At 38.5% G+C, this 8,389-nt stretch overlaps 1 long non-coding RNA gene across 1 annotated transcript; it reads right to left on the reverse strand.

Moving 5' to 3' along the window:
- Window positions 1–5,331: 5,331 nt before the first annotated feature.
- Window positions 5,332–6,016, reverse strand: LOC138224127 (uncharacterized). The gene is made up of 2 exons (XR_011182469.1): window positions 5,869–6,016; window positions 5,332–5,633 (listed from the first exon to the last, which is right to left on the reverse strand). It is a non-coding gene; the product is annotated as an uncharacterized lncRNA (long non-coding RNA).
- Window positions 6,017–8,389: the final 2,373 nt, after the last annotated feature.

Raw genomic sequence — 8,389 nt, forward strand, 5'->3', positions numbered from 1 at the left:
TCTGGGAGTGTTTATAGCCCTGTGAGTTTAACACTTCAAGACTGAGAGCTGCCCTTCAGGGAAACACAACCCACAGCAACAATGACCTTCATCACTATTTTCATCTGGACACTCCTAGTCTCTGCTCGAGGTAGGAATGGGTCTGAAATATTTGATGAACGTAGTTTACAACTATAGGTAAAAATGAAATGTTTTGTATAAAACAGGAAATCAATTAAATTTTTAATGATATTTTAATGATATTTACTACTTTCTCATTTGCAGAATCCAGAGGACAGGTAACTGTGACTCAGACTCCAGCAATGAAATCTGTTCTCCCTGGACAGACAGTCACTGTGAACTGTAAGACCAGTGCAGCACTATACAATAACAGATTCCTAGCCTGGTACCAAAAGAAAGTTGGAGAAACTAATAAATTCCTGATTTATGCAGCAACTATGTCAGACTGGGATCCCAGAGCGTTTCAGTGGCAGTGGATCTGGGACTGACTTCACTCTGACCATCACAGGAGTCCAGGCTGTTATTAATACTATAGTAATATCTTCGGTAAAGGCTTTTATGCATAAAATATTTCTGCATCATTAAAATATTTATGATAAAGGTAGGTTGTGCACTTTTGTCCAACTGAGCAATCGTACTTTCATAAAATATACCAACTTCTTAATGACTGATGATTAACATGCTGTAATACACAGTTTAAATTTAAAAGCTTAAATGCTGTACATGAGAGGTTAAGCTGTATTGGCTCCACCTGGCGGTTTTACAAGGTGATTCCGGATACTTTCCGGCATGACGTTAAATGATGCGATACACCGGGTGATACCGTGTTTTGATGCGACACGCCACCGAGGTATACCACGAAATACCCCACCCGTTTTGAATGGCTGCATCTGTATATTCTCATGTACGGTTAGAATGTGTTCATTGTCTTCCAATGAAAGACAAGTTCCTTTTCGCCGAAGTCGGGAGACATTAGAAGCTTGCCACACCCGGACTGTTAAACCAACGCATTAGCACGGTAAAGCTATCCCATTGAGGAGCCGGGCAATAATTGTTGCGTTCCTTGATTTTCTGATCTGCAAGGCCATTTGGCTGTAGCGAATGTGAATTCTGTCTGGCATTGCCAGATTGTGAAAAAATAAAAGTATTTAAATCAAGATATGGGTATACAGGTACAGACTTCAAGCTGCACCACTGAATCGCTTTGGTAAGGAGACGGACTGTGGCCAAATCATGAAGACTCTCTCACACCAAATAATGAAGATGAAAAGAAACGGGAAGTCAACACGAGACATTGTACAGTATTTGCGTAAGTCTGACATCGATAAGAAGAGTGCGCAGAAGGCTTGGATGGAGATACAAAAAAAACAACACATGCCCCATTATAAGGGTAAAAAACAAAGAGGAAAGACTCAAACAAGTGCTCCAATGGATTGAACAGGGGGAGACATTTCATGATGTACTTTTCACCGATGAAACAACAGTTGCTCTGGAACAGTTTTCAACAATGTCATTTTGTAAAAAGGGGAGAGATGTGGATTGTTGACCGGGGCGGGAGACATTCGGGAATGTGAGTCTGATAAAGAAGGAATAAAAGCATTTTATTAAAAACGCATTTGCGTTTGTCTGGGTGCTGACAAAGTAAAAAACAATTACTTTTTGACAATGAAAAACTGTGTGTGTCTCTGTCTCTCTCGTGTTTCGAAATCCTGTGGCTTTTGAAATTTACTGGGGGTGGACCACATCGGTAAATTTCGATGGGTCCAGAGGCAAAAGTGCCATGCTTTGCAATCTCCGAGAAACCATTAGTAGCATGGTGAATCGGAGAATCTCAACACTTACTTTGTGCGACTGGAAAAGAATTTGTGATCGAATCAACGAAATACTTCGAAGAAGGAGGCGCTCTTTTCCCCTAGTCTAACAGTATGTCCAGAAACAAAACATTCCTGTTAAACAAGTGGAATGTAAAAAACAAAATGGTACAAAAGTAAAAAAAACAATTTCTTTTTGACAGTGAAAACCGGTGTGTGTGTCTCTCTCTCTCTGCTGGCGCATGGGTGTGGTGGGGTGCTGTGCCAGCCGTACAAAAAATTAAAGTGTCCCTTTCCATTCAATGGGTGTCTGAGTCGCTGTGTTCCAATGTCATCGAGCTAAAGCCAGCACAAAGCAAGAACTGATCAATGCGATTTACAAATTCTGGGAGAAATAACTGACCGAACAAAATTGTAACCATTTTATTAACAGGCTGTTTCGTGTTCTTCCTAGGATTGTTGAGTGGGGCGGGCCGGGCCGGGGCGGGGCGGGGGGGGACATTCGGGAATGTGAGTCTGATTAAGAATGAATAAAGCATTTTATTTAAAACGCGTTTGCGTTTGTCTGGGTGCTGACAAATTAAAAAACAATTACTTTTTGACAATGAAAAGCTGTGTCTCTCTCTCTCTCTCCGCTGGCATTTGTAATTTAATTAATTAATTGCTTACACTAATATAGCACTTTATCTGGACACTCCACTCAAAGCGTAATCATTTTTATTTTTAAATACATTTTAGCAAAGTCATGTACCATAAAAGTATGGTAATTAATACTTTCGCTGGAGTTTAAATAAAGTCGATGTTTTCTCTTTTTGGCTAGACTTTACTATCTAGCCATGAGATAAACAATAGTTTGTCATTAAACAACTTTATGTTTATTAATCTTCCTTGTTATGCACAGTGAGAATGATAATGTAATGAGAATTAATTTAATCACAGAGTGCTCATAAATTGTGCTAGGAAGAAAACAGATAGGTGTTCTGAAAGGTCACATATAAACAGGTTTTCAATGGAAAGAATGATAGTGTAACGATGACGGACACAAAAACTCAGACTTGCGGAGTTAAAAGCTGCCTTTCTTTTCTTCTCTGTCACCCACCGCCTGCCTGCCGGCTGTCCCGCGCCCCACCCAGAGAGATCTCTTTGATTAAATTAATTCCCATTACATTACCATTCCCACTGTGCATAACAAGGAAGATTAATAAACAGAAGGTTGTTTAATGACAATCTATTGTATATCTCATGGCAATAAAGTCAAGTCTACCCTAAAAAAAGTCAAGTCTAAGTGTCACATGCTACTATTTGTGCATGAACATAGTCATACTGTTACATATTTCTTTAGATATGTGATTGCATGTTTTTTTTAAATCCCTGGCGGGACCGGGCATCCATAAGAATCAAGTTAAAGGTTTCATTGCGCTTTGACAGAAACCAAAGAGAAAAGAGAACAACTTTTTGTTTAAGAGAAGAGTCACAGGATGGGCTGGATTTGAACACACAATTTCTGGTTTACAAGGCAGGAACATAGACCACAGTACCACCAGCAAAGGTCACATGAGAAGTAGTGAAACAGCCCTACACATACAGAATCAACAGACGTTGTACAGCATGTACTACTGCGTTGCAATATATGAATATAATTATATCGTTATTAATTTCTTTAGATACGCGATTCCATATTATATTAGCAGAAAAGCTTAAAACTACCACTTTTTATACCTGCTATTTCACATGTTAGTTAAAGACTTCGATGCTTAAAATGTTTAGGGAGAAATGGAATACTGGTGTGTATTTTTTCTTTAAAGTACCGATTCCTGGAATCTGAGTGGCTGACACCCTTCTGAAGTGGTACCATAATCTCTGGTATACGGAAAAGAAAGCGTAGATAAAAAAGCTTGGATTCTCATGTATCTTATACAAGTATCTTTTAATACAGTCTTTGCTGTGCTCTTGAGGATCCTTGTGATATTTTGCGCTCTGGTTGAATGATGCGTTGCAGTTTAAATAATTTTCGTTGTTAGACATTATGAAACGTTCTGTTAAAAGCAAGGGAGTTTTTATTATTGTTATTGTTGTTATCAAAAATGACTTAGAATCGATCATGTTGTGATATTTTGAAATAAAAAAGTCAATTGATTGTCCATAATATTGCTATTCTATTTTTTCGAAGAAATGTTTGTTAAAAGAGAAGTCCAGCACCAGCTGGATTTGAACACACAACCCAACAGTTAGTAGTCAGGCATGTAGACCAGTAGACTACAAGGGAAGTCACATGAAAAGAGAAGCGAAACAGCCCTACACAGCCCTGTCGCAGTACACTAGTCATATCGTTATTAAATTCTTTAGATATGCGATTCCATATTATATTCCCTTTTAATCAAATTCTAAAAGTATGCTTGTTGAATCCGGTATCTCTTTAGTTAAAGACTTCGATGCTTAAAATGTTTAGGGAGAAATGGAATACTGGTGTGTAGTTTTTCTTTAAAGTACCAAGACCAGCCATATGCTGTATATTTATGTTCCAAAATTAATATCGTTTATGGCCTTCACACACGTTACAGTATGCTCCTATTCTTTTTATGCTCAGCTACTAAGATTTCCCTTCAGTGGTTAAATTCAATATCTACAACGGGCACAGTAAAGACGTTTACTGTAAGTCTTTCTACGACAGACCAACTGTCGGTCAACCAATCACGTACCGCGGTACCCCGCGTCATCTTGCATCATGATGCGCGACGCCGTAGCCAATTACCTCAGGTACGTGTCTGTACCGCGCACTTTGAATGGCTGCATCTGTACTGAAGTCTGAAACAGAATATGAGAAAAGGAGATTATTAATATTACAGAATTACTCTAGGCTGATGGCAATATCACTGTCATAACACTTCTCCTGTCATTTTGACTCTCTACTTTGACTCTCTACTTTGGATGAGTCGTTGCTGCGCTCTTGGGGTAATTTTGGTCAGCTGGCCCCTCCTGGGATGGTTCACCACTGTTCCATGTTTTCGCCATTTGTGGATAATGGCTCTCACTGTGGTTCGCTGGAGTCCCAAAGCTTTAGAAATGGCTTTATAACCTTTTCCAAACTGATAAATCTCAATTACTCTGTTTCTCATTTGTTCCCATAATTTCTTTGGATCGCAGTATGATGTCTAGCTTTTGAGGATCTTTTGGCCTACTTCACTTTGTCAGGCAGGTCCTATTTAAGTGATTTCTTGATTGAGAACAGGTGTGGCAGTAATCAGGCCTGGGTGTAGCTAGAGAAATTGAACTCAGCTATCCAAAGATGTGATAAACCACAGTTGATTTATGTTTTAACAGGGGGAGCAATCACTTTTTCACACAGGGCCATGTGGGTTTGGATTTTTTTTCCCTTAATAATAAAAACCTTCATTTAAAAACTGCATTTTGTGTTTCCTTTGTGTTATCTTTGTCTAAAACTTCAATTTGTTTGACGATCTGAAACATTTCAGTGTGACAAACATGAAAAAAAATTAGAAATCAGGAAGGGGTCAAACACTTTTTCACACCACTGTATATACAGTATATATTTTATTGAAGTTCAGTTTGTTTGTGTGCCTCTTCAGCCTGGACTCCTGTGATGGTCACTGCCACTGCCACTGAAATGCTCTGGGATCCCAGTCCGACGGGTAGTTGCAAGATAGATCAGGAGTTTAGGAGCTTTTCCAGCTTTCTGTTGGTACCAGCTGAGGCGATCATTATTGTACACTGCAGGACTGGTCTTACAGCTAACAGTGACTGTCTGTCCTGGAGCAGTCAATATTGTAGGAGCGTGGGTCACAAAAATCTGTCCACTAGATTCTGAAAATGAAGAAAACATTGCAAAAAGTGGGAAAGTATTGAAAATACCAATTTATTCTGTAAATCAGTAATACATTATATGATAGACATACAGTATGAAAACAGAATAAATTAATAAGATATTTATTATGATGCTTTAATATTTTTTATTTTTAAATTAACATAAATCTTGATTTCTTCTTCACATAATACAAAAATGTTTTAAATTCTATAAAATATCCAAACCCATTCCTACCCTGATCAGTGATGAGGAGTGTCCAGATAAATATGATGAAGAAAGTCATTGTTCCTGTGGGTTCTGTTACCATGAAGCGCAGCTCTCAGTCTGGAAGTGTTAAACTCACAAGGCTATAAACACTCCCAGAAGTGTCTTCTATGCAAATTATCTTTCTGGGTTAGGCTCCATTAGTAGCCAGTCAGTGCTAGAAAAACAGGCTTGGTGCTGCGTGATGTGACAGAGCAAGATGAGCAGTTTAACATTAACACTCCCAGGACAGCAGGACTAGACAGAAAGCAGCTTTATAAGGAGCAGAGGATTATACACAATCAGCTGAGTCCAACTTGAATGGAGTGGAGTGTGGAGAGTCTGGTTAAAGCAGTACTTGGTTTTGTGTGTTCAGGTACAGCAGGATCAATAGTTGAACTAAAAACATATTTTACAGAGACTGAAGCATGCAAATGCACATATTAAAAACAGTCATGCAACCCACATTTTATATAAGTTTACACTGTCACAAATCCACTTATCAGCTATGTCCGCATTTCACCCAACATAGCTGGAATGGGGTGGAGGGCAGAAAATCTGGTTAAAACTGCACTTGGCTCTGTTTGTTCAGATGCAGCACAATTACTAACTGCACTGACTTAAACACTCTTAATACTTTTGGGGCAATACAAGAGAGGCAAAATGTTCAGTTCAGATCTGACAAAATACCTTGTTATATGTTTGTGGTCCCATGGGACATTCCTCACAGTGTTGAAGGAAAGACATGTTTTATCTATGGGGCTGGAGAGACACTGAAAACTTATTTTAATGTTCATGGGGAGTGTGCTCTCTCTTTGCATGACAGTCTTCTGTTCTTCTATATAACCGACAGTTGAAGGGGTCAGTCGTCTTTCTCAATTGTATCTGTATTAAAACCTCAAACATTCAGACCCTCAGGTCTAAAGTTTCCAACTCCCTCCCTCTCCTCTTTCTATTCTCTCTTTATTTTTGTATCCAGGTTCCCAACTGGGGGGTAAGTGAAGCTCACTTCTCCAACATCAGGATTCAGGGCCAACATGAACAGTTTAGCATGAACACTCCCAGGACAGCAGGACTAGACAGAGAGCAGCTTTATAAGGAGCAGAGGATAAGATACAATCGGCCGAGCCCTTACTCCACTCAACACAGGTGGAATGGAGTAGAGAGTGGAGAGACTGGTTGAAACTGCCTTGCTAAGATATAGCAGGATTATTAATACCCAGTGAGTTTTAAAGGTTAAACGCACTACAGGAATTAAAACAAAAATTGAACCCAACTTTTTATTGAAGTAATTTTTTTATAGCAGAGGTTGAAATGTAGAAATGCACAGTTACAATGTGTTATGCGCCCTGATAAACCATCATATATTTAAGAATGATGTGTGTAATTATATTAATTCATTTTGGCATCTTTTACTAAAATCTGTTCTCTAGATCTTCTATACCTGGAATACCTGGAGTAGTGGTAGCAGTAGTTAGAACTCTTCTTAATCCTCATCTTCAGTCAATGTTACAGCTCTGCTTAGTGTGGGATTATAGGCACTGTAGCACTGGTGCTATGTATTTACTTGTACAAGCAGGCACTGGAAGTGTTCCTCATACTGTGATAATTGAATAAACTTAACAATATGAATACTGAAGATTAATGGTGTATCTTACTCTAACCCTTGCTAATCATTGACTTTTAACTTCATGTACTGTAAGGGGTATACAGTATGATCACCAGCTATAATTCCAATGCATGCATATTTTGAACGAGTTGATCAGTATCATAGCATAGTCCTTTACATTAAAGAGATCATAGTAATGACTATGCAGTGGGTGTAAAGCCATGGATTCAGCAATTATTCATGATTATCATTGAAAAGTATTAGTGTGAATACATTCTGTTCACCCTGGGCCTTTGGTGTCATTTTATTCTCAAAGTCCTTCTTATTGATCCTCTTGTGTATGTTTGTAACCAGCACTGGGGAAGTTAGATAACAGTTGTTAAAAACAATTAATTAGTGAATGAATTAAATTAATTACATTATATTAAATGAAAGGTGAGATTCACTTTACAAAACATCTTTTTGTTTCTGGGTTCATTCTATCCCACAGTCTGCACCCCAAGAAACCCTCAGAGATGATTCAGGTCAGGTACATGGGAATAAGCATTGAATATCTGTGTATTGAAAAGACAGAATAAAATCAGAATAAAATTTGAAAAAAAGTAAATTTTTGAAAATCTAAATTTTAAAAAATAAAGTTGCTTCATGAAACTCTGAAAAGTAAATAGGGAGCAGGAACTTGTTTGTCACATCGATTTATCAGCACAGCTCTTTTCCCGAGACAAGAAAGAAGAAAGTGAAGCTCCACTGGAACCCAGAGGTGAAGGTTTGAAAATTGGGGAGGGGGGTTTAGGGAAAAATCAAAGCATGGTTTGAAACAGGGATGACCAACATCCACCCCGAACATAAGTTCCATGGCTTGGTAACCCAGACATTTAAGTTTCAAGGAGACTTTTTGCGGAG

The sequence above is a fragment of the Lepisosteus oculatus genome, chromosome 18, assembly GCF_040954835.1.
Source record: "Lepisosteus oculatus isolate fLepOcu1 chromosome 18, fLepOcu1.hap2, whole genome shotgun sequence".
In the NCBI taxonomy this organism is placed as follows: domain Eukaryota; kingdom Metazoa; phylum Chordata; class Actinopteri; order Semionotiformes; family Lepisosteidae; genus Lepisosteus; species Lepisosteus oculatus.